This window comes from Myodes glareolus, chromosome 20 (assembly GCF_982192425.1).
Source record: "Myodes glareolus chromosome 20, mMyoGla1.1, whole genome shotgun sequence".
NCBI lineage: Eukaryota > Metazoa > Chordata > Mammalia > Rodentia > Cricetidae > Myodes > Myodes glareolus.
The window spans coordinates 6,199,924-6,227,825 of NC_142045.1; the positions used below are offsets into that span (position 1 = coordinate 6,199,924).

A 27,902-nucleotide genomic window follows, 5' to 3' on the forward strand; every position below is an offset into this window, starting at 1 on the left:
GTATAATCTATTTACTAAAAGATTTTAACAAAAGGATGCCTACATAAATAAATCACAAGTGGTAACTAAATTCAAATGCCTTTTGATTTTTATTTGAATCATTTTACTATCTTCTGCATACAATTTAATCATTTATATTCTTAAATGAATGGATGAAAAAGGAAGTGGTGCAGTGGAGATGTAGATGTGGTACGAGCGGTGTTGGTAGAACACTTGCTAGGGCTGATCCCCAGCACGGCTTAAACCAGGCACAGTGGAGCAAGCCTACAATCTCTGCACAAGTGGAGGCAAAAAGGCCCTAAGGTCAAGGTCACTCTCAGCTACTTAATAACAGCTACCTATGGCATGAAAGTCCTTTGTGACAACACCAAAAATCAATAAATCCAAATTCTGAAAAATTACTTTCAGTTTTAAATGAGTGAAATCACTGGGGAGCCTGCCAATCAGACAAATTCTGAAGAGTTTCCAAATAAAAAGAAATACTGTCACGGTGCTGCTTTTTAAAAATTACAATGATGAGTCTGCCGTGGTAGCACGCAACTGTGATCCCAACACGCAACAGGCTCAAGCAGGAGGCCTGTGAGCTGGATGGCAACCTGAGCTGATCAGCAAAACCAAAATGATAACAACCAAGTAATAATTATTAATAACGGCATGGGCCTTACTAGTATCTCACATTATGTCAAAAATATGAGATGGGTACTAAAAATAAGCTGTATGAAACCAACGCCCCAGCTATGCCAGGAATATACAAGCAGAAACCAGTGTCTCGCTGCTTTGTCCCCCTTGACACACACTGGGAAGGCCTGTGCTCAGTCTTCTGAGGATAGAGTTCACGGCTTGTCTGCTAAGTACATGCCAGTCCTAGCCAATCCTAGCCAGTCCTAGCCAGTCCTAGCCAGTCCTAGCCAGTCCTAGCCAATCCTAGCCAGTCCTAGCCAGTCCTAGCCAATCCTAGCCAGTCTGTGAGAAAGAAGAAACAGAAGTTATGTAAAGATCTTGTGTTTTGCTCACTGATTGAATTGTATTAAGAATTCCACAAGAATTAACGCCATAGTTAACACTAATGAAAAACATAACGTTTTCCAATATTCAACAACGAAGAAAGCAGTGTTTGTTTCCTCACTGAAGATGGACACGTTGAACTGAAACATCCAGAAATGAGAGTTTAACATGACCTGGCTATTTGAGCAGACATCAAGGTTGAAGTCCCTAACACATTAATAATCAAAGATTCCATACTTTTTTTCTAACATAAATTCACACACAAATGTTTAATTAGAATTGTTAAACAAATTAGTCGCAAAAATGACAAGATACAGTTGAAGAGCACTTGACTAACACTGAAACGTAAGAGTTGGCAGCACCTGCCCCCAATCTGCATAATCTGAAGCAGACACCAGGAGCAACAGCTTCTCCACCTTCTCTATTCACCAAGATCAGCTGGGGAGCAAGCAAAGGCACTGCTGAGGCCAGGGACGTCTGAACTGAGGCTGATGCTGCCAGGGCAGTGGGCACACTCAGAACCACAGGAAACAAAGCTAGGATACATGAATGGGAAGTGTGGGTGAACCAGTCTACGCACGGGGGTCCTGACGCCCTGTCTAGTGGAGAGCACACCCTGGGAGCAGCAGCTTAGGAACCGCGCTCCATGCCCTTCCTCTCCTCTCCAACTGTCCAGACACTGCCTATGTCAAGCTGCAGCTTACAACAGAGATAGGAAATCAATTGAGAACAAACACTTGCTTTAAAAACCAAAGCAGCAGGGGGAAAATGAAATCTACTACAGGCACTGTAAAACCTGATCTAAAATGTACTGTAGACCTGGGGACACGGCTCAGGAAAGGAGCACCTGCTATACAAACATGAGGACCAGAGGACAGCACGGGAGGTGGACAGGAGCTTGTTGGCAGCCGGATTAACTGGAATGCTGAGCTCCTGGACCAGGAGTACACCCTCTGTCAGCAAAATAAAGTAAACAGCCATAAAAGGAGACTCCCAGTGACTTCCTCCGGCCTCCACATGTTCATGCACAGGCGTGTACACCTACATACTCATGTGCAAGCATCACACACATATAGCACACACCATACCAAACCACAGAGAGACAGAAAGACAATTGGGCAGATCTACTCTAGAGAGTAGAATATGACACCTAAGACATGGAAGTGAACTAGGAGAACCTAGAAACAGTCTAGACTTCCCTTATGGAAAAACTGAACTATTACAATATAATAAATGAAGGACCTAAATATTCCTATACCATATTAAATCAGAAAGAAACTGTTAAAAGAGCTTCTTAAACTTTTATTACCAAATACTTAACAAAACCAAAGAAAGATATTATTCCCATGGAAGAGCATGTAAAGCAATGTTCACATGCAGAAAATTCCTCCATGATTAAATCTACTGGGGAGCAAAGCCCTCACAAAGACAATAACTGCCTATAAACTAGAGTCTATACAGACGGGCCACATGTCCAAGTCATCCAAAGTCACTCTACACAAACATTCTTAAAATATGTTAACAGGGAGGAAAATGGAAGGATTCCTTGGTGAGACAGCTGACTTCAGGCCTAGGGCAGAAGAAAGGACGTCATGAGTCTGGGACAGCTTGTGCTGCTGCTATATCTGTATCTGTCTTCAAAAGGTGATGGAGATGCCTGGAACAGGCTCCTGAAGCCCAATTCTAAGATGACCAAATCACTACGTATGTCCCTCAGAAGAGACAGCCGTTCCTCACAGGAGAGAGGATGGAAACAGAAAACAGCACTGGGCAACACTAAAGCAGTGGTGCTCATCAGGCAGGACCTGGCGACAGAATTGGAAACTAGCAGCTTTTCAAAAGCATGGTGCAAATAAGGTAATTAACTTAATTGCAAAGTACTTTCCCCATAGGACACTTAGTAACAAGGTTTACATGCAACTAGCATGCAGGCCTAGTATCAGCCTCACCAGACAAACAGTGCTGATAGCTCAAGGGGACGGGCACACCAATCCTCTGTGCCATCCAGTAAGACACTGATACCATCTCCGTAGTAATCTCACCCAAGAATGATTGCCAATCACTGAAACATGTATCATACAAAAAAAAAAAAAAAACTGGAGGTAGTCAACAAAATTTCTGACCAGTAGTCTTCCAAAGTCTAATAATAATAAAAGGCAAGGATTTTGGAATTGTTTAAGAATGAAGAAAATGAAGGACACGTGGGAGATGTGGTTTGAATGAGACGTCTACCATAGTCTCAGGCATTGGTGCACTGGATCGCCAAGTTTGCAGCATTGTGTGGGTAGGTAAGGTGGGGCCTTATTAGAAGTATGTCACACTAGGGGTGGAATTTGAGCCTAAAAATAGAAAACTCACACACGCCCAGTCCCTCTACCTTGACTTGTAGGTCATGATGGAAGCTCTCAGCTTCCACTCCAGTCGCCATGCCTGCCAACTGCCATGCTGGCCCCACCATGATGGTGGTGGAATCCTTACGCCTCTGGAACTGTAAACCCAAATAGAATCTTTCTTCTCCCAGCTGCCTTGGTCACAGTGTTTTATCACACAATAGAAGTAGCTAATAGAGCAGTAAGTCAATATGACTCAGGAATGATTGTTAGATCCAGGCCCAAAGAAAACACGACAGAAAGCTACTGGAGCACGGTGAGGCTGGCCTGGATGAGGTAACAGGATTCTGTCAATGCTATTTCCCTGGTTTTGATCACGTTAAGATGGAAGATGTTAACACTGAAGGAATCAAATGGGGGACATATGGGAATTTATTCTTTGGACTATTTTTGCCAAGTCTGTTTTGTTTTCCTAAGTCTTAAGGGGGTGGATGTGGTTCAGTGGTGAGGCTGTGTCTAGCGTGCACAAAGTCCTACACTCCAACGCAGCAAACAAAGCCCAGGAACTGGTGCAGTCTTGTTTCTAACTCCTGTCACATATGCAGAACTGCAAAGGAGCTGTACCGGCGACTCACGAGTCTCACGGTGACAATCGACAGGGAAGGTTTGAAAGACGACCCAAGGCTGATGAGCCTCAGCATCACTGCTTCCTGCACAGAAGAAAGACGGACAGAGAAGTCAAAGATCAAAGTCGGACGCTGCGGCTAAGAACTCGGCAGGTCAGAGCACCTGCTCTTCCACAGGACCAGAGCTCAGTTCCCAACACTCCCACCAGGAGGCTCACAACACCTGTTCCTTCCAATCCCAGGAACCGGGCACCCTCTTCTGGCCTCCAGAGGCACATGTGGTTGCGTATTTTTAAAAAGGGTTAAAGTCACATGTATTGTTATATAACCCCATCTGAAATTCTCACAGTGACGGGAGCACTCCTTTGATGAGTGCTGAAGCTGCTTTCTGAGTCCGTTATTACACACAATGTAGGACATCACCACAGCGGAAGAGGAGGGAAACTCGGACTGATGGAGTTAGCACAGCCCCTCTACAGTGACAGTGGTCAGCAGCAGTCCGCCCTGCAGGCCATGCCTCCCCCACCATGATGGACTCTATCGCTTCTTAAATCATGACCCAAAATAAATCCTGTTTTCTGTACTCTGTTTTGTTGAGTACTTTGTCACAGCAGTGAGAAGAGCAATGCAAGTCTTCTCCCCTGACATCAGTGGGTACACTAGAGGTGTAGGGAACAAGGCAGGCCAGGCATGGTGGTGTACGCCTTTAACCCCAGCACCCAGGAAGCAGAAGGAGGCAGATCTCTATGAGTTCGAGACCAACCTGGTCTACCTTCTAAGTTCCAGGGCAGCCAGGGCTACATAAAGAAACTATACAGGAACACCTGGGAGAGCAGAGAGATTCTCACACATTCTTTTGATTCTACTAACAAAACTCTTGGTTTGTTTTCCCACTTATTCGACTTTATCTCTTTTTCTGTTTTTGAAAAGTATGGTGAGACAGGAGATAGCATCCCTTGGGCAGTGGGGGCAGCACTCCATAAAGACGTGAGGTGGGGGTGGAAGACCATCTTCACTTACATAATAAATCCCAAGCCAGCCTGCGCTATGAGACTACATTGTAAGTAAAATAAAACACATTTCTAATTCTATCTAGGAAGCATGTAGACTATTATGAGGTCACAGAGAGACCCTACAGAGAACACCACACAACAGACCCTACAGAGAATGCAACCTGGGGGAAAAAAAGAATGCAAAACTTTGAAGATCAAGTAGTTACACAGACGGTAATAATAAATGTCTGGATATGAAAAATTAAGACCAAAAAGGAATCTATTTCTCTCTTTGATTTAAAATGACATATTTACAAGAAAGAAACTCAGCACAAATTGAATTTGGTCATCTGGAGTAAGGAAGCAAGGAAAATCTGTATGTAGCCTCTTACGCAGACTCCTCTAACTCTCCAATAATACCATTATTTATAGAATGAAAATGTATTACAATATATTTATCATCACAAAATTAAGCATAGAAACCTTCTGAGCTACCACCCTAACCTACAAGATAATTAGACATTTACTTAAAGGCAATTTCTTGGGGAGTTGATGCGATGTATAATTCAAAGAGTCTATTATCCGCAGTATATGCATGCCTAATGCAGTGGCCACTAGCTAGCAGCACCTGCGACATGACCGCACTCACCACTAGCACCTGGGGCGGTGCAACTATCTACAACCCCAGCAGAGACAGGAGGATGAAAATGAAGAGTCTGAAGCCAGGGAACTCGAAGCCAACTTAAGCTACAAGGAGGGTGCAAAGGAGGAGGAAGGGAGGGGAAAGGAAGAAGGCAGCACTAACCTGGGCGTGTGAACGATAAAATACACACAAGATTTCAAAGATTTAATATCAAAGTAACATTTTAATACTTCAATAAATTTTCTTAGCTTAAATCCAGAAGTGATATTTGTATATATATACAAATATATAATAAACTACACTAAAATTAGTACATTTGTTTCAATACCACTAGTAGAAAACTTTCACTCCGGTATGTGGCACTGTGCAATGCTGTCTCAGATGGTAGTCAACAGCTTAGGGTGTCTCTGAGCTCCCTTTTCCTCCTGTGTTTCCTAGAGAGCTTACTCACTAGACACCATTGCACACCACACAGAGCAGTGGGGACGCAGTGACAGTGAGTGACTCAGGGGAAACTGTCCATCTCCTAAAGTCACACTGTGATTCGAGCTGTAACAAGAGAGAAATGACCTGGCTTGGCCTTACAAGACAGAAACTAGAAAAGAGGACAAGGAAACCACCTACTCAAATCTGTCTAGCTTAGGTGCTAACAGAGACTGGGAACATGCTGGAATTATCTTGGAAATGCAATGAGAATCATTTTACCACACCCCAAAACAATAAAGCAACACCTAGTATAAAAGGAATCTGAGGGAAACAGGAGATCTGACCCTTTGGTCTCTGCGGGCACCAATCATGCCTGCGATGCACAGACATGAAAACAAAACGGAGGAATAACCTGTTTCCATCTCCTCCTTTTTCTTCACACTGTTTAAAATACCAGAGTAAAATTAGTCTAGAGTAAACAGAGGATGATTGTCTCAGAGGATGAAGTTGCTTTAAGGAAGGACTGACTGAGAGGAGGAGCAATCTTTAAAGGATGATGCGACCTCCTCCCTCGTGAGTGTGTTTTCATGGTATATAAACTTGTCAAAACTCTTCAGATCACACAGTTTAAGTAGATGAGCTCATTTCATATAAACTAAACGCCAGTAAAGTTGACTGAAAGTGCACAGGGAACAACAGCAAACAAGCAAATCTGAGGGGCAATATCCCATCCCTGTGCACGTGTGCAGATGTGGGGGGAGCAGATTCTACCACTGAGTTTCGACTGAACTTCACACTGCTGGAAGGGTCAGGAGGCAGAAACACAGACAGGCCTCTGAGGAACTCAGAAGGACCCCAGGCTGACAGCTAGCAAGAAAACAGGGACATCTGTCAACAACCATAATTCTGCCCACTACTAAGCCTACAAGATAAGCCAGAGCGTCAGGAAGAGACAAGAGGCAGACGATCCTGAACTTCCCTCACCAGCTGGGCAGACCCCGGTTTCTAGCGAGGCTGTCAGCTGCTGAGTTTGGAACCACTGTTTATGCAGCACTAAAAAGCAGATTTTAGGAAATACGGCTAATTTCTCTTTAATGCTGCTCCTCTTCATCACTAAATCAAACTCTAATATTATCACGTCACCATAAGTGACTAATTCAGCTTCCCTAGTTTAAGAAAGTCTTTGTAGCTTGTCAGGCCGCATTTCCTCCATCAACTGTGAGCACAAACAAGACTATGAACGTGGTGTGCACCCATCTGCCTTCCTAAGCAGATGAGGGCGAGGGACAAGGAGGAGAGAGGCACAAAGAGAGGGGAAAGGGAAAGAAGAGGGTGGGGAAGAGAGAGCAGGCTCGGTTCTCATCCACCCATACAAGAATCAACAAACGGTAAGAAAAACTAATTTTGAGATCTAACGTGACTAATCCAAGAATGTTCGGGGACAAGAAGAGCTCAAGACTCTGATTCTCTTTGTTCCAACCCCTAGTTTCCATCAGCGGAATTCAGCCTTGTTTACGCATTACTTCTTGTTGTTGTGTATGTGCACATATGTTTGTGTGTTTGTTATACACGTGTCACGGCGTGCGTGCGGAGGTCAGAGGACAACTTGTGTTGTCAGTTTAGCTGCAGAGACTAAACTTCAGGTTGTCCTATCTGGAAGCAACTGAGAATTTCAGGCCTCAATTTGGGCTTTCTTCCCCAAAAGTATTTATTTTATTTTTGTGTGTGTGTGGCAGAGAAGCACATGAGTGTCGGTGCCCCAGGACCAGTTACAGGAGGTTATGAGCCGGGGTGAGGAGCCGTACATACGGAAGCGCTTGTCTGTGGCATCATCTCTCCACACACCCCCATTTCCATTTCGGTACTTTTTAATCTTTAATGGAACGTTAAACAAGGACTCTACTCTTACACCTCTGATAAAATTCTATAAAAGCACAGAGTTTCAAATTCTCATATAGGCAAAGTTTAAGCATATGCAACACTACTTTCTAAAAAGTAGAGGACTGCCTGGCTAACATGTGCAGGGCCCTTGGTCTCATTTCCACTACTGAAATAAATAAGCAAATAAAACATTTAAAAACCAATGTTAAGCTTAACTCTCTGTAAGGTAAGAAAATTAAAATGTGAAACTTTTAAATCTCAAACATATAAACATATAAAGTAGTACAGACATCAGAAGTACTTCTTAAATGAAAGAATCCATAATGCACCGAGTATGGACTTATTCTAGACCAAGAAAAAAGTGACATTGTTTGAATGATCAAAAAGAAATTGCATTAGGGAAATAGTCCACAGAACCACTTAATCAAGAGATTAACAAGTATTAATTCTCAAATTTCTGCTATGCTTCACACACATCCAACAATAATTCTTCTCCTCCGAGGATGCCAGCAGTACCTGGAATCCCAGCAGCAGTCAGCCGGAGGCAGAAGAACCAAGAGTTCAAGGTCAGCCCAGACTACCTGCAATCTTGCCCTAATTAACTAATTAAAACTTTAAAAAATGCTGAGTATAAAACTGACAGAAGCCCCTTCCCTCCACCCCTATTTTGGCAGTGGTAGGTGTGGAACCCAAAGCCCTGTCCACCTTAATGAACTCCTACAAGTGAAGGGCAGTGTCTCGGACACCTGGTCTAAAAGTGACTGAGAACCATGGCCTATGTAAAGCCATTCAAACACAGCTTCAATTTCTCAGCTTGGAAAGGGGCACACACCTGGGAGCAGCTTTTCTACCAGCCTGTCATCACCCTTTCGACAGAACGACATCCTAACATTTCTTCTCCTATGATAGTACAACTTACCATATAACACACAGTTTCCTGAGTTCAAATTCCTAGCCTCAGTTCAATTCTCTCAACCCGCTTCCTCTAGAACATGTGGCAAAGTGAGAAATAAACTATAAACAGTGTACGTGGAAGTCTTCAGCACAATGACAGACACACAGCACACATTCCCTAAGGATAATGATGGCCATGACGACAAATATCTAATTATTCACTTACCACATGATCAAATCTATATGCTTTATCTCCTAGAGTCACACAATTCTCCCTTCTAGCTAATTATCTCTAAATACCTTGGGTAAGTCTGAGGCTAAAATCAATCACTAAAAGAAAAAGGGGCATAGTGGCAACTTCCTCACTTCCAACTGAGCTCTGCCTTCTTCCAAGCCTCAGATGCCTCAGCTGTGGGCAATAACTGAAAATATATATTCATTAGGTTTTGCTCTAAGTTTTGTTGAACATTATTATTTAATCACAGCCCGTATGTAATATAAGACTAATAGGACAACGTTCAAACACAACACCGTGAATAAAGAAAGCAATCAATCAAAATCATCTTGCAGCCCATTTTAGATCGACATTTCTTAAACTGTGGGTCATTATCTCATCAGGGTCACATAGCTCAGTGTGGAGGTCATGAGAAATTTGGCAATGTTAAGTTTCTGAACATGCACTGTCTGAAAGTTACTTTAAAATCAGATGTGAATGACTCTGAGTAGCGTGTGCCCCCTGAACCAGGTGACCTCAGCAAAGGGTTGGCTCTGAACACACAAGCACTTCACACTGTGCACACCATTCCATGCACAAACCCACACTGCCTAAAATGTGTTGGGTCAGATTTGAGATCACTGTGACATGCTGTGTTTTTACTGTCCATAAAAAGTTTCCTGCCCTTAAAGAAACACAATGGTTTAGTCATGGAAAACAGAGACTTTTAATATATTCCTACCAGTATTTCTCGGAATGCAAGTATCAAATTAGTGTATCTCTTAATTATATTGTATTAGAATGTTTGCTTTGAAAAACAAATTGCTCGCTCAAGTTTCATTTCAAAAAATTATTCAGTGAATTTTGGCTTAAAATTAGAACAAAAATTCCAACAATTTCTGAAATTGCCCTAAACACACTACTGCCATTTATACTACACAATTAAGCAAAGCAACATTTTCAGCACTAACAATTATAAACTCAAAATATCAATCAACTCTGGAAAAATACTAAAAATGTCTATACCCTGTATATCAAATATTCAACTAAGATTAATTCTTTATGTAAAAATTAGCAAGCATTTCTATCATATTAGTCTGTAAATTTGCTTTGTCTTTAATAAATGATATAACCAAAATAATTGCTTTAAATTTTACCTACTGCCAGTAAATGATTTAATTTGTATATATATTTTACATATCTATACCCAGGGCTGAATCAGGAGAGGCCAGTGTGAAGCAGGGCTCTCCCAGTGTGAATCAGGGCTCTCCCAGTGTGAAGCAGGGCTCTCCCAGTGTGAAGCAGGGCTCTCCCAGTGTGAAGCAGGGCTCTCCCAGCTGTGCAAAGCTGTTTTAGCTCTAGCTGTTTCTTAGAAATGAGGGAGGAAGAAAGTGCATTAAAACTATCAACTATGAAAACTTGTTTCTTGGACTGTAGAGATGGCTCAGTGGTTAAAAGTGTTGGCTGCTCCTGCCGACATCCCAGGTTTAGTTCCCAATACCCATGTTGGATGGCTCACAACCATCTGTTAACTCCAGCTCCATAGGACTGGATGCCCTCTTCTGGCCTTCACAGGCACTTGCATACATGTTGCATACACAGACAGACACACACACACACACATACACACACAGGTGTAAATTAAACAAAAAAATTAATATAAAATTTGCTTCTAATTTACTCCCTAAGGATTTGCAGAATACCTCTGAGACGCACTACTAAACATCTGGGTTTACACGTAACATAACAAAGCTTACAGTCTTAGAGATTACTGAAAACATCTCCTGTTTTGTTCTCTTCCAGTCTTTGTTCATATACCATATACCACAACCATGCAGCAGGAATGTTAAAGCATTTGGGGGAGAAGAAATTTACACAAAGTAAATAAGACATAGCCTCTACCTTCAAAGAAAGTAAAGAGAAAAACAGAAAATCACATCAGACACTGAAAGTAAAAACCTACTAACTCTACTTAACAATAATCAATAATCAAGACATGTTTCCTCGGACAATCTTTAAGTGGGGTCCTAAAAGAAGAAAGAAGTCTCCAGGCAGAGAACTACCAGGTGCAGAGATGAATACACACATCCGTCCGGTCTGCCCTCTGAACCTGTGAACTCCACATCCACAGATGCAACATCCTCAGCTGAACTCAAGATCAAAACATTAGAGATAGAAATAAAAATGCAGAAAGTGCTTGTTGGAGCTGAGGAATGCTCAAGCAGTAAACAGCTGGCTCTGCAAGTATGACGATCTGAGTTCAGACACCAGGAAGAAGGTTAAATCCAGCCACTAAGCTCAACACCAGGATGCCAGAGACAGATGGATCCCTAGAACACAGTGGCCGCCCAGACTATCACCGCTGGTGAGTTCCAGGTTCATGGGCAGACTTGCCTCAAAAAGTCAAGCAAAGAACACAGTAGGACATACCAGATGTCAACCTCTGATCTCCACACACACGTCCTAACACACAACTATGTGCAAACTGCATGAGTATGGACACACACAAAGAAAAACTGTTGTGTAACTGAATACACACATTTTCCTTGTCCTGAACACAGGGTTTAACAATTGTTTACATCACCTTTGTATTGTATTAGCTAGCAATAATTATTAGCTGTTACTATAGTTAGAGACGAGTAGCCAGGGTGATACAGCTGCTTATAAGCTCTGCTACAGATAGCAGGGGGGAGGGGGTTCTGGGACCAATGCTGAGGGACAGCTGCACACACACATGTACATGTGCAAGCAATCATAACATTTCCACAGTTTGTATACCTGGACACACAGCCAGTCTTCTGTATACAAATGACAAATTGAAAATGATGTGACTACTTCCTTGATTATCACCAGTTAGTACACAAGCAGTACCACGTCCAAGAGAAAATCTGTTCTTCCCGTTCTCACTGGAGGAGGGTAGGGCTTAACTCCCAGGACCTGGGCAGTAAAGGGAAATCTGCATGCAGCTAGTTAGGGTCTGTACTAGACAGGCTACCGGCCAAGAGTCCACAGAGGTGAAAATAGAAAGAACAAAAGCAAAAAACCTAAAACGTCAGAGAACAGCAAGATATAATTGTAAACAATGATTAAAAAATTAAAAAGAGAAGACAGATAGGAAAGCAAGTTCCTACATTAATAACTCCTTGGCTTGGTAAGTAATGAAACAAGAGGAGAGAACACACAGTCCAGGTTCCCAGCAGACGATTTTCTTCACCTCAATGTGTGCGCTTCCTTTTAATGAACGTGTCACTTACAAAACACACATCCTGGCATTCGTATCTCACAAGCCCTCAGTTCTCAATAACTTTTACATGAACAGGTTACCACGTGAAAAATTAGTAAATCTGCTAGAAAGAGAGGAAGTTTTCCCAGTTCTGGAAGAGGACATGCACTTTTTAATTATTTTTGGAGGAACTGCTCTTTCACCTTTAAAAAAATTAAGTGTTATCAACTAATTTCCCTATGTCTTTCTTAGAGAATAAATGTTTAAAAAAAAAAGTCCTATACAAGTTTACCTTTATCAATAGCCAGTTCTTATACAGAATCTTACTGGTAAACTATTTTACACAAAGAATATATGCAAATGAGAGTGGAAGGTCTCCAACACTGACATTATTGGTATTTTAGACCAAATAATCTTGCTTTAAGTACTGTCCTATATACTGTTTATATCAGCTTCTATTCATTAGAAGAGTATTCATTACAATAGCAGCAGTTAGTTAATTAGTTCATCTTCCCCACCCCCCACCCCTGCCCCTCCTTTCTCCCTTCATACAGCTGTAAACATCAGAAACACTTCCACGGTTACAAATGAGTTACTACATGCCAGATACAGCTCTGGGATCCTCATTTTTCCTAAAAACAGAGTATCTGTGAGGTAGGTGTTATTTTCCCCACCACAGATAAACTGAGCAGACAGTTGAAAGAACTTGCCAAAGTAAGTGTGAGCACCTGTGTTTGCACCCACGACCGTGGCTTGAGTCCCTGCTCTGTAATCATTGTTAATTACATCATCACATTTTCATGAGATTTTTTAAAAGTAATACAGGAACATAAAAAGCTAACCATTTACATAAAAAGACTAAAACTGCAAGTACTGATAAAGATGGAAGTGCAACTGTAAAGCCTCCCAAACCCCACAGAGGATAAACTGCCCTTCAGCACTAAGGTCACAGCTGCAGCAACCAGAGCGGGTAAGGGAAAGCGAAACCACCACTGGTGAAGCTCTTCTCTACTTTGTCTCTCAGACATTCACAGCACCCCTCCCAGCAAGCTTACCCTTTTCTCCCAAGGAAGCTCAGCTTAGAATGAAAAAGTGGTCTGTAACCTTAAAGGTTCACAATTTAATTGAAGATATAAGAAAAAAACTTAATGAGACTAATCAAGCTAACTATTTCAGTTAAAGATAATGAAAAGAGAGGAAATACAAAACGGGAAAGCGCCACATTGAATATGGAGTGCATATGAGGAGAGGTTCTGTGAACTGTCTTGAGAGTGACAGATAAAAGGCAAAGCTGTGAAGCTGGGGAGAGGGAAAACACGAATAAAATAAAGGAGACTAAAAGGAAAAGCCTGAGCTAGCCAGCTTAAGAGGAAAGTCGAGGCAAAGATGAACACCTTGAGGCTGCCTCAGAAGGAAGACAGACCTGGAGCTGGGGACCAAGAGGGCAGCTCTGTGCACTGTGCTCAGTGTGTGCTGTGCTCTGGGTGTGCGCTGTGCTCAGGGTGTGCGCTGTGCTCAGGGTGTGCGCTGTGCTCAGGGTGTGCGCTGTGCTCAGGGTGTGCGCTGTGCTCAGTGTGTGCGCTGTGCTCAGGGTGTGCGCTGTGCTCAGGGTGTGTGCTGTGCTCAGGGTGTGCGCTGTGCTCAGTGTGTGCTGTGCTCTGGGTGTGCGCTGTGCTCAGGGTGTGTGCTGTGCTCAGGGGGTGCGCTGTGCTCAGGGTGCACTGTGCTCAGGGTGTGCTGTACTCAGTGTGCGCTGTGCTCAGTGTGTGCTGTGCCCAGGGTGTGCTGTGCTCAGGGTGTGCTGTGCTCAGTGTGCGCTGTGCTCAGTGTGTGCTGTGCCCAGGGTGTGCTGTGCTCAGTGTGTGCTGTGCTCAGGGTGTGCTGTGCCCAGGGTGTATGCTGTGCCCAGGGTGTGCTGTACTCAGTGTGTGCTGTGCCCAGGGTGTGCTGTACTCAGTGTGTGCTGTGCTCAGGGTGTGCTGTACTCAGTGTGTGCTGTGCTCAGTGTGTGCTGTGCTCAGGGTGTGCTGTACTCAGTGTGTGCTGTGCTCAGGGTGTGCGCTGTGCCCAGGGTGTATGCTGTGCTCAGGGTGTGCTGTACTCAGTGTGTGCTGTGCTCAGTGTGTGCTGTGCTCAGGGTGTGCTGTACTCAGTGTGTGCTGTGCTCAGGGTGTGCTGTACTCAGTGTGTGCTGTGCTCAGGGTGTGCGCTGTGCTCAGGGTGTGCTGTACTCAGGGTGTGCTGTGCTCAGGGTGTGTGCTGTGTTCACTGTGCGCTGTGCCCAGGGTGTATGCTGTGCTCAGGGTGTGTGCCGTGCTCAGGGTACTCCCAACTGAGGTGCAGCAACACAAATGGGGAAACACTAAGCGGTCTGATTAACGTCAGCTTCCACCACACTAAGTCCGCCAACCCAATTCTTAATTTGTTTTGCTCTATTGTGTATATCTTGCCTCCTCTAACCCAAAGGTTAAGTTTCAAGCAAGCAGATATTTTTATGCTCTGTTCACTTAGATCAATGCCTGGCACAGTGGATGTACAGTAAATATCTTCTACTGAAAAGACAATATTCAAAATAGGAACATATTCAAGAACAAAGATCACAAATGACATCAGCTTTCGAAAGGAGAGCAACCGCACAGAAACATAACTTACTACTGCACTGTGCATTACCATAGCAGCTAGCATTTCCCGAGCTGAGCCAGACGCTGTGCTAGGGGCATCTATGCAGAATGCCACTCAGTCCTAATTACCCTCTGAGAGCCCCAGGTACTATTATCATCATCACAGTTTGACAGGAAACTCATTGAATAAACAATTTGCCCAAGACCACAAAGTAGCAGAGCAGGAACTTGGGCCATCAACTCCAAGTCTGCCTCACTTAGTCGTACAGGATTACTAGCCTCCCTCTTATGTGGGGCTAGAGAATAACACAGCACATCCGGGACAGCAGTGGAGGTCAGACTCTTTGTCCGGACCTTCCCCTATCAGGTATGGTGGAAACTTTCCCACCCTGGAACACAATGATTAAGCATACATATTAGAAATTCAATGGTTTTAAGAATCCAGATGTTGAAAAACCATGAACAAAAATCAATCTTCTAATCGACATTTCAGAGAGTAGCAGATAACAACTGGTAACACCCCAAGTCCACGACCCAAAGAAATCAAAGGGTGTAACCTCTAAGACTGACCTCAAAACTTCCGGAGACAGACTCCCCAAGTCTGCTTCTCAGCCCTCCCTCATCTGCCCTGACGTCTCCCCTGCCCCTCTCCATTCCACCTCTCCTCTCCTACTGGATGACTTTTATAACAAAGTTAATTATCTGTTTCCTGCTCCAAATTTCTCAATCCAATAAATTAAAATCTTATCTTTCTCAAAGAAAACAATCCCACCTGTTTAAGATCCACAGAGAAGGGCCCACACGCCCTGTAAGCATTCTAAAAATCTTACCAGCAGATTCACAGATAAGAGCACACATGAGTCCTTAGAGAAATCGAGACAGGTCCCTCTTAAGTCTAAGATCCTTCTTGAAAATCACTGAAATGGAAAGAAAGCTGGAGATCTAACTCCAATTGCTACCAACAAGAAAAAGCTAAAATACTGGAAATCTTAAAAATTAGATCTTCATTAAATTAATCATCCATCTAATCAGACATCAACTTTCAGATAAACTAACCTAATTTTATATTTACAACAAAATCTACAGGAAATTTGCCTAAAAAAGAGAAAATAAAGCAAAAGACCAGAGCTAACAAGATCATCATTGCTAAGAAATGTCTCCATCTTCTACCTGGCCTGTGGGTTCTTAAATACTTAAATATGTAATTCTGTTAAATAAAACAGTTAAAAGCATAACCAAATGGCTCTCAAGTCATAAAGACCTTCCAAATACACAAGCATTGGAGGAATTAGAGAAATGGATTGAGATCAAGAGCAGACACTGCTCTTGCAGAAGACCCCAGTTTGGTTCCCAGCACCCACATCAAGTGACACCGCTGGCTTCTCCGGACATCTGCACCTAAGTGGGCATATCCACCAATATAAGTATACACCCACATATATGCATATACACATATACACATAATTAAAAATAATATAAATCTTCTTTTAAAACCATTAAGAAGCATTTATTACTTATATGCTGATAAAACCAACTTTTCTAGACTTGAAGAAAAAGTATTTCTGAATGCTATCTTGTGTTTAAGGAACATTAAACACACATAAATCGTTTTATGAAAACAAGAAGAAAAATTAGGTATCTACTAATAATATGTTCACCTAAATAAAGATATTTCCATCTCAGTTTGAAATATAACTGACACAGATAAATCTATTCAGCTTCACAAGTCTCCAAAGCTTTCTATTTCCAGAGTTAAAAAGGCAGGCAGTAAAGAGTGAGAAGAACTGATAACTGAATTGCATTCTAGGATTTCTCAATGGGCAACCTGAACCATCATCACTATCGGGGAGGAAAAAACACTAATTATTTAAGAATAAAGAGTAAAAGTGTTCCATTCAGTACTAGTGTCTTTGGAAATGAAAGTCCAGCGATGTTTAAAAGATCTTTCTTGTCTGTCAGTAGTTATCATTTTCCAGTTTTTAGATGTTTATGAAACAAGACAACAAACACAAGGGCTCATTGAAATGTTGAGCAAAAACAATGCCTGATTCTGACCTGATACCACACCACACATTAAAAAACAGGGAACTTGGCAAATTAACATCAGTGAATCGTATATATGAGTTCCACACAGTTCCCCCCCACCTCTGTTTTTTTGAGACAGGGTTTTTCTGTGTAACAGCCCTAGTTGTCCTGTAACTATCTCTGTAGACCAGACTGTCCTTGAACTCACAAAGATCCACCTGTCTACAGAGTGCTGGGATTAAGGGTGTGTGCCACCAAGGCCCAGCTCAATTCTCTTCTACTCACAGCAAATCCTGTGAAGAACGCACTTTCCCCGTGAGCGGGTGCTGAAGAAGTGGCCTGTCCAAAGTCAAGAGGTTAAGAAAGGCACTCCCCATCTCACTGGGCCTTCTGCCCCCAAGTATGGATGTGTAGTTCCAGGTAAATGAGACATGAGCTAGTTAGCAACTTGTTGCTGGGTCCAGGAATGTTTTCAACCACTGGTTGTAGTTAGTTATAAATTAACTCAATACTTTTGGTGAGGCAAATTCTCAGACCTAGGACACCATGCCAAGTTCTATCACTCCTTAGCGTCTCCTAAAAAGCAGACCTAAAACATCAACCAACTATACATACATTCTTCCAACAAACAAGCATCTTGCCTTGCAATGCCACCTACAGTGTTGTCAGTACTGAGAAGTGGAGTCTGGTGGCACAGGCCTACACTACTCCCAGCACTGACAGTCCTTGGGAAGCTGACACAAATGGGCTTTAAAATAAATAAATAAATAAATAAAAAAGCACTGTGGGATGTGAAAGCCCAAGGCAAACACAGTGTGTTCAGTGGTGATCTCTTGGAGATAAGGCTAAGGTAAAATGGTGTTAACCTTATTTTAGCTTTTAAGATTTACAAATATTAGAGCAGTCATATAGTATAGGAAAAGGTATTCATCACAATATACCAGGTGGACAAATACACAGAGAGGGTGAGAAAGAACTACCTCCTTCCAAAAGCCACCCAGATTTTCAGTAGCAGGGGGAATACGCTTAGCTACAAACCACACAAGAACCTGACTTGTGGTTCTGATGCACAGCTGTGCTTTAGGTCTGATGGGGAAAAGCAGATGAGAGCCGAGCAGTAAGATCTCCTGTGCACTCCACCCACTGCAGGGAGACCACACAACAGAGCACTGGTTCTCCTGTTTCCTGGCTAAGCTCAGCGTGTCAGAGAAACTGAGTATTTACAAAATTTACAGAACATTTTAGAAAATTTTTCTTTTAATCTTTCTATTGTCCCAGAGCTCAGTAAGAACCGCAATAGTTTCTCAAGGATTTCACGATCTCAAAGTATCCTAGGAATAATTTTAAGTACATTTATACATAAGCATGTAATTACTAGCATATGTATAAACATCATATTCATTTAAGAAATATACTCCATTTGCATATGATATGAAAGGTATTACAAGAAACTATCAGTGAGGAAGCATGGAAAATAGCAAAAATCTGATTGTATCTTTTCAGGCCTCTCCCAGAATGGTTTTATACTAAACGGGAAAAGTCTCAAAACAGAAAGATATTATAGCAAGAGTTCACTATTTGAAAATAAATTTACTCATCCATTTGCAATGCTAATGAACATACACCAAAAAGTTCACTTGGTCTACTAAGTATTGCCATAGTAAACTATCTATTTGGAATCCTTGCAGACATGAGAAGAACACCTATGGCTTTTTAACTTTGCTGCCCATTCATTGATAAAATCACTTTAAAAGGCCAAATGTTTACTGTAAGACTTTGAAAAGATAAAAAAAAAAAAGAAAAGATAAAACAAATCCAGGCATAGTTGTAGATACCTATAAATGCAGCACCCCAGACACTGAGGCAATAGCATCTCAAATTTAAAGCCAGAATGGATTATAGCAAGGACGACTGTCTCAAACACACACACACACACACACACACACACACACAGCCCCACAAAAGAAAAAAAAACTATATGCTTTTTATTCAAAGAGAAAAAGAGAAATCAAAATATCAATTACACATAGAGAATGAACAGTTCACACTCTATTAATCTGCAGATTAAACCAACCACAAATGGAAACTATTCAGGGGGAAAAAATTAATATAGTAAATTTGTAGACCTTTTTATTGTGGTCCCCTACACGATATAGTATAACAAACGTTAAATGTTTATACTGTATTATGTATTACAAATAATCCAGAGGCTAATTTTAAAGTATACAGGAAGATGCATATATAGCATATGTTTATATTAAAAATTAAATATGCATATATAGCATATTTTATATTACATGTTATATGTAAATACTTTTTATCACATTATTTATGGGGGACACACATAACAATGCATACTGTGGAAGTCAGAGGACAACTTTTGAGACTCATGTTGGTTATAGGGAAGAAACTCAGGTCCTCAGGCACGGCGGCAAGCCACCTCACTGGGCCCGCTAAATATTTCTTTTATGTAAGAGGCTTAAACATCCACAGATTCTGATATCTCCAGGGTTCCTATAATACAGAGGGACCACTATAGTACATATAGCTTTGAAACTAACTGAAAAGGAATCACAATTGTGCTGTAGTATACAAAAAAAGAGATCTAGAAACAAAATTTGTAAGAGCAGGTAAATATACTATCATCTGACACAGGTATTAGTGTTTGCTGACACAGGAAACACTGTTTTAACGCTAGTTGTAGCCAGGTGTGGTGAAGCATGCCTTTAATCCCAGCACTCCAGAGGCAGAGGCAAGTGGATCTCTGAGAGTGTCGCGGCCAACCTGGCCAACAGAGTGAGTTCCAGGACAGCCTACACAGGTACATTGCTACATAGCAAGACCCTGTCTAGGAAAAACTAAAAACAAAACAACAAACAAGCTAACAGAAAACATTAGCTGTAACATTAAAACTTGCACTAAGTGAATAGCTACTCCTTTGTAGGCAATACATTTGCAATATATTTACTCTTAAAGATAGCAATTTGGTTTATAATATACATTCAAATTACTTAAGTGGTTTAAGATATAACACTTAAAAAACAAAATGGAAAAAATTTTGAACTAAATTTTCCCCCTTTTTGGCTCTTCAAGTCAGGGTTTCTTTCTGTGTAGCCCTGGCAGTCCTGGAATTCACTCTGTAGACAAGGCAGGCCTTGAACTCATAGAGATCTGCCTGCCTCTGCCTCTGGAGTGCTGGAACTAAAGGTGTGGACCACCATGGCCTGGCTGGACTAAATTCTTTATACTGATTTAGTAATAAGATCATGACTTCAAGAGGTGGATGCATCAAACCTTAACATTTCTTAGAATCTGACTTGACATCTTTGTCTGATTTAAAACAATTTGAATGCTTTTAATTTCATATTAAAAGCAAATGCTTTACAATTTATTTTCAGAACCTTTCAAAAGTAAGCTCCTACCACTGGGGATGTAGCTCAGTGGTAGAATGCCTGATCAACATGCATCATGCTTCCGAGTTCAAATCCCAAGTAGGGGTGGGAGGACTTACTCCTTCACAAATTCTTTTAGCCGGAATACAAAACGAGTATCTCCTCTGTGTCAGCTGTGGAGATTTGAATGAGAACAACCCATAGGCTCATATTTGAATGCCTGGTCTCCAGTTGGTAAAAACTGTTTTGGAAAGACTAGGAGGTGTGGCCTTGTTGAAGAAAGTTTACCACTGGGTGGACTTTGAGTTTCTCTCGTGCATACATGAGCTCTCAGCTAGTTCTCCAGTGCCATGACTGCCTGCAGCCATGCTTACCCACCATGATGGTCAGATTCACCCTCTGAAACTGTAAGCACAATTAAATGCTGTGGGGGTGGGGAGGGGGGCTACATCATGAAGCTTTGTCACAGAAACAAAAAAGAAACTAAGACTTCAATTATGGCATCTTTAAACGTGGGTCTCATCTTTTTAGATCCATTTAGAGAGAATCATGCCTGCTTCTTAGTCCATACTTCTCAGCACTATGAAGGCAAATCATTACAAAGCATCACATCATCTGGAAAACAGAACCCACGTAAAATGGCCAATCTGGCCTTGTAGTTCAATGTAACTCACTTTATACGCCGGTAGATTTAGCTGTCCTCTGCCAGGGGATTATAGACTTCAGCCCACAGTCCTAGCACCATCAACTCCTTGATTTTATGCATGAGATCCCATTGCAGCAGTTATAGCTCAGTCCATTGTCATCTACGGCTGCTTTCACATGGCGGGCAAGGCACTACAAGTTGTGACAGAGCACGCTGACCCACACAGAAAGGTTGCCAACCCCTCCTCATGTCCCTCAAGCCTTCTCCAAGAATCATCTTCAAAGTATATTTAAATGAGCTGCTGCTAAGCCACACATGCTCTGGAGCCCTCTGGTCCTAAGATACATACAGATACAAACCCTCAAGGTTCTCTTATTAATAGCAAAACTGCCACAACAAAGAATATAGATGTGACCATTCCCCACAATGAAATCCCACCATATTAGTATAACATGTTAATGCTAAACAGTTGCCTTTTTAAAACACTTAAGCATATCTTTGCCCATGTAAGAAATGGGGAAAGTATAAAAAAAAAAACTATACAGCAGATATTCCAATCACTGTCTCCTCACTCTAACATCAGGGTAGACCTACCTCTTTGCTTAAAAAAATATCGATTCCTGGATTTCTGCCAACTGGACATTCTCTTAAGAAGCCAAAGTAGCTTTGGAAGGCACTGAATTCAAGCTAAGGAATAGAAAGATGATTATGTATTTCTACTCCCTATCTTTTATCCTTGCCAAAGCCAACACCAAACGGTAAACATAAGATGCCTGAACATTCTGAAGTACCCCTAACACTTCTGTGCCAACACAGGCCATCCCTCCACTGTATGGACACAAGCTGCTATCCCTGAATGAGAGAGCTAAAAACAGTCTTCGCCTTCAGCAAGTTTCAGCCCCACTCTCAGTATGGAGACCAGGCTGAGCTGTGGTGGTGCACACTTTTCATCCCTAGATCACCGAAGGAGGCAAAGGACAGTCAGGACTACACAGAGAAACTGGGGGGGGGGGGGGGGGGCGGGGACACCAAGATTATAATAATATCAGAAAGTATCAAACACCTGACAAGAGTTTGGAGCAACTAATTTTCCATTTTATGTGTAAGTTCCCTAACAAAGTCCTGTCTTCTGAACACGTATCTCAGGATCTAAGCACTCTATTGAGTACTAACTGTTTCTGAGACAGAATTAGATCCCGAGACTGGGTGGGCGGCTAGGTTTTAAGACTGCTCATCTTTTCAGCTGCCATTTTTGCTCACTTACGAAGCATCTCTTTGGAGAATGTCTTCTCCTCTTGTTATGCCTGTGCCTAAGCTAACAACCTCTGACCCGTCCCCCAAACTTAAAACTCATCTTTCGGCTCTTTACTCAGTATTATTGATCTCAGAAACCTAAAGGTTTGAAGACCGATGCTCATCTATCTCTACCCACACTGCCGCATGGTACCCAAACTATTTTTCGGTCTTGAAAGCTACGTGGGGCAGGGTCCTGTGGATATAGCTCAGTCGGCAAAGTACCTGCTAGAATGCACAGAGCCCTAGGTTCCATTCCCGACACTACATAAGCCAGAAATGGTGGCACACACCAGTAAGTTTAGCATTCCGGAAGTCAAGGCAGGATCAGGAGGATTAGAAGTTAAAGGTCATCCTCAACTACACAGCAAATTCAAGGTCAGCCTGGGACAAGAGAGTCAAAAAACAAAGAGTAAGTGAGAAGCAGTTAAGAGAGGGAGGAAAAGAAAAACAGAATGAGCCAACACAAGAACTAGATGGACATTCAGCTCTTAACCCCAAATTCAACATCCAAAGCAAAGTCTGCTGCTGCCCATTTCTGAATTCTTGCTCATGAGAAACTACTAGCATCAAGCTAAAAAACATCCAAAGCATTTCCTTTTTCACGCCTCCTTCTGTGCAGCCACCATAGTGTAAAAATGTTGGTTTCCTAGAGTCAGCATAATATCTTTGTGCCAAAATATAATTTCTCCCAATCACTTGAAACAGCCCTCTCTGGAGCGGCTTTCAAACGCTTCTATGAACTGTAACCATGCAGCTATATAGGCAGTATACACCTACCCTAACCCTCACTGAAACCCTCCACAGTCAGCAGGGTTCCCACCAAGCTAACTTCCTAGTTAGACCTCACCTTTTACATGTTCTGACTCTAGGTCTTTAATATTTTGTTTGTATATGTTCTTTTCTTTCTGAGGAACCCTTCCAAGATATGGCTCGGAGACTCCGATTATTCCTGGGTAGTCCAAAATCAACATTTCCCTAATGAACGTGCAATGACAGTCCCTGGCGAACAGTGATCGTAGAGTAATAATGATAACACATCCCCCCCTCACATTTTTAAAAACATCTGTTTAATTTGACTACTACTAGTACCACTACTACTACCACCACTGCCATGCGTGTGCACATGACACAAGCCACGCGTGTGCAAGTGACACAAGGCAGAACAGCTCTGTAGAGTCGGTTTTCTCCTCCCACCTATGGTTCTCCGAATTAGACTCAAGTCCTCAGACTTAGACAGAAAGCAGCTTTATCCACTGGGCCATCTCCTACAGTTTTATGACATTTATATTGGATTGCCTCTGTCATTGGTAAGAAAAGGTATCCCAAGGACTGAGAGTATCAAACGTTTCATTATTTTTACGTTCAATAAAGTACTTTCATAATTTAAAACCAATTTGCAAAGCAGATCCTCAAGTTAGTAAACAAACTGACTAGATATAATACACACTCAAAGTAAAATTTTCAGGTTTACATCCCCCTTCTTCCCAAAAAGCAAAGTATCCAAGACTAGGCTTCTCAATTATCTTTTCTGAAAAACAGAATACATGACTTTCTCAGAGTAACAAGATAAGGTTAACAGATCCAAAAGCATGTTTTATTCTACACCTAAAGTTACATTCACCAGTCAATATTTTCATGCCAATTCCCATTTACACTAAGTAGAATTTACAGTGTCTTATGAAAACATGAGAAAAACAAAGCGTAAGGAAAAACAAAAAATGCTAGAAGATCCAAAAGAAGGTAAAGTGATCAAAGAAATGGAGGGGGAAAAAAAGCTAAAAGTACCCTAAGTTTAAAAAGTTGGGACAGCTGACAGAAGAGAATACCAAAGTTTATGAAAGCAAGAAAACAACCCATGGTTGTTTTAGCACTTCTTAAACTGTATCTCAGAAGTCTGAGGAGGCAAGATGAAGGTGAGTGAATTGTTACACAATGCAGAAACTGATAAACTTTCAGGCTCATTACTTTAAAAAGAGTGGGGAGGAGAACAGGACCCAACCACCGCGAAATGTAACAAACTTTCAGATTTAATCTGATCCTAAATGTAGAGATTACGATGGATGGGCAAGCCCAGGTTCCCATTCATCTCTACAGAGCATCTGACTCTGCCCACATTCAGTTGTGTGAATGGACCAGAATTCTCGGTCTTACACTACCTGTGCTCCTTGCTACACAAGATCCCACGGTATGTTTTAACCCTTACAGAGCTCAGTTTGACCTTATATATGTGAAACATTACTTTTCTGTATTTCTAAGCACTCTTAAAATACCTGAAATACTTTCTTGAAAGAGTAAGAAGTTTCTCCTAAAATGACAACTGGCGCCAAGTAAGAAAACTCTCAGGCATGGCCTATCAGTCCCCGGTAAAAATGTGCTATCACAGAAAATACGTGACAGCAAAAGAGAAAAGAGTATTAGGAGTATTGGGAAAGAAGAGCTGGAACTTCCAGAAAATGGTGCTGCATTAAGGGCTCTCTCCAGATTCAGTGTCCATGAGTTCCGCATCCTAGAAACGCGGACTCTCCTGACCTACTGAAACGTGCTAGTCCACCTCACAGTGGAATCTCTGGACTCGGGAAATAAGGCGTCGGGAGCACCAAGCTCCCGTGTGGACTAGAATGAAAAGTGGTCTTCCTCTTATGGACAACTTCAAAACAACAGTTCAGAAAGAAATTTTAAAGAGTTGATTCAAGTGATTCCCACGTGGGATTCCATGGGAGTTTCCCTGAAACAAAAACCACTATGCTGGATCACAACCGGTAGCCAGGAAAAATGTACAGGACACAGGACAAACCTGTCCATGGGCTTTCTCGATTTCCCTTGCCAGTCAGAGTGCAGAGAGGTGCAAACGCCCACTCTGGAGACACAGCTCCTCTAAGAGAAACTCCATCACTCATGCAAACTGATGCCTCTCCCCCCAGCAGGAAGGGCAAGTCTCTACAGTCGACCCTCCGGAGAAACAGTCAAACTCCAGCATCAAGCACCCACCGGTTCCCACTTGCCACTCTAGAATGTCCCCCTCCCCCGAGTCTACTCACGCTTCAGAGACGAGCGGTGGCGCTGACAATGTGGACTGACTCCCTTCCTCCTTCGGGCTGAGGCGGCAGCTGCGAAAGGCTCGGCGCAGAACTGAGGAAGAAGCGGTGCTAAGCGTCGCTCCACCAGGCAACCACCCGGGTCTCTTCCGCGCTGCCGGGGTAGAAGCGGCGGCAGTGGCCCCGCTCACCGTTTTTTCCTCTTCCTGAGTCTCTGCAGGCTGTAGCTTCTGCCCGTCCTGGGCCACTTGTCCCGGGACAGTCACGATCGGAAAGCTCGATGATATTTTGTTTGGGTAAAGTTTCCTCTGGGCGGAGGCGGCGGCCGGCCCCCCGGGTCCCCCCCGGCCCCGCTGCCCTGGGGGGCTGGGGCGGGGAGGGCGCGCCGAGAACTCCCGGAGTCCCGCCGAGGAGCCGAGGGGGGCGGCGGCGGGCCCAAGGAGAAGCCCCCCAAAAGGGGGTGAAGGGGAGGGGAGGGGAGGGAAAGGAGAGGACTGCGGCGCCCTGGCCGCTCACCACGCCGCCGCGACCGTCTCACATCGGGGTCCCCGCCCCCCGGCCCGGGGGTGGCTCCTGGGCTGGGGGCCCCGGCTCATACACTCCCCGAAGGGATGCTACGGCCCCGGGCGGCCGGACCGGACGGTGGCTAAACTGGGGACCCGGCGGGCTCGGATCGGCGCCGCCCCCGCTCCCGGCTCCCGCATGTGTCGCGGTGGCCGGGACCCCCTCCCTACACCTTGGGGGGTCCTTCGCCCCACGCCCCGGGGCGAGGCAGAAAGCCCAGCCCCTCGCGGGCGTCCTCTCCCGGCTGAGCAGCTACCAGTCCCGACCCGCGGCAGCCGCCTCCCTGCCCCCCGGCCGCGGGCTCGGGGTCCGGCTCCGGCTGGGGCTCCGGCTGGGGCTCCGGCTCCGGCTTGTGCAGCAGCCGCTGCCGGCCGGGAAGGTAAGGGGGGGAGCAGACGGCGGCCGCGGCTCCCGCTGGCCCGGACTGAGGCGAAGGTCTCGGCGGCGGCCAGTGCACGGGTGCTCGGTCTCTTGGATGCTCGCTCGCTCACTCGCTTCTCACGCTCTCTCTCTCACCGGCGGCGGCGGCGGCAGCAGCAGCGCCCGGAGCTCAGCTCGCTGTCTCCCTCGCTCTGTGCGGGGCTCTCGCCTCACTCCAGAGAGGGGCGGGAGGAGAGCGGCGCCCGGCGATGACGCAAGTCGCCTAGCAACCGCTCTCCTCCCCCCTCCCTTCCCTTTCCTCCGCCGGCCTTTTCTCCCCCGCTCCAGGCACCCCGCCCTGAGAGGCGGCGGCGCACGCTGATGACGGAGCAAGGGAAGAGGAAGTCGAGATCCACAAGCGGGTGGGTGCGCCTCGGGCCGCGGGACTGCTGCTGCCGCTGCCGCCGCCGCCGTCTCTACGGCCGCGTCAGAAGTAAAGAGAGGAAGGGGAGGAGCCCGGGCGAAGCCTAAGCTACCGCCTGATCTTACCCCTGACCCGAGGGCGGTGCGGAGAGCGAGCGCCGTCGCCGTTCCCTCCGGGGCAGGTGCGGACTGCTCCTCTGGAAACGAGGAGGAGGCGCAGGCCCCAGGGCCGGACTCGGGCGCGCACCACCCCGAAGGTGAGGCATTTTGGCCCGGAGCTGGCTCTCGAACGGCGAGACGGGTGGAAGAGTTGACCTCCAGCCCTGTGGCTGCACCTGCTCCCGGGAGCAAGCGCCCCACCCTTCCCGCGGCGTGGGGTGCTGGTGCGGTGCGAAGGTTTTGATGGGGGGAAAATGAGCGAATGAATGAATGCCTCTCGCACCGCAGTCCCGGAACTCGGCGACGACGGGGGAAGTGCAAGTGTTTTTGTACATCGCAGCGTGGAAGCCTGAGAGTTGTAATACACTCCCCCACCCTCTAGCCGTGAAAGGAAAGGGATGCGGCTTCACGGAGGGAGTCGCAACTTGAGGCTTTTGTGGGTGGGAAAGGAGGAGGATTGCCGGGGTTGGGGAGCAGAGGACTGAAAGCGAACCAACTCTGGGTTATTATAGAGGGGATTCCTACGTTCTCGCGGGGGGAGAGCGGATGTAGTCTTAATAGAATGACTTTTAGCAGCCATTCTTGCTTGTCTCTTGGATTTTTTTTTTTTTTTGAGCGCTAATCTTGTTCATCACAGTGGCTCTTACTATCTTTAAAAATTTTTGGCCCACGTCTGGAGACTTAACTCAAGTGTACCCTCTGCGCGTGCGTTCTCTCTCCGTCTATCCCTCCCTCTCCCCCCCCTTCTGTTATTAATAAATAGATTGAGCTGTTTGTCCTACAGATTCAGTTCTAGGAAATAAGTTTTAGTAAAATTTAAGTCGTGGTTCTCCAGTAAAAGAATTTTCAAAATAAGAGGACCACAATCCTCAGGAATATGTCTTGAACCTGCCCTTGTTAGTGGTGTGAGAATGAGATTAAAGCAGCAGCAAAGGTGAAGGGAAACAAATTCCACAGTTGCGCGGCTGGACCGCGACACCCTGTCCCTCCTCTGGAAGCTGCAGTGATGGATATCTTAAGCACTTTACGTCTTTCAGCCTCGCTTGGGAAGATTGGGCTAAATACACTATCCACATATTTGGGAAGCCCAGGGTTTGCCACTGTTGCCACCACCACATGCAAACATTTGATCAAAGAAATGTCTACA

At 44.1% G+C, this 27,902-nt stretch overlaps 1 protein-coding gene across 4 annotated transcripts in view; it reads right to left on the minus strand.

Annotated features, from left to right (window-relative positions):
* Window positions 1-26,417, minus strand: part of Fbxw7 (F-box and WD repeat domain containing 7) — a 143,286-nt gene extending 116,869 nt beyond the window's left edge. For 3 of the 4 annotated variants that reach the window (XM_085682532.2, XM_048424444.3, XM_087899431.1), the window contains exon 1: window positions 25,253-26,417. The gene's annotated coding sequence lies outside the window, so the exon portion shown is untranslated. The remainder of the gene's footprint in view (window positions 1-25,252) is intronic. The other variant, XM_087899432.1, reaches the window with a different exon arrangement.
* Window positions 26,418-27,902: the final 1,485 nt, after the last annotated feature.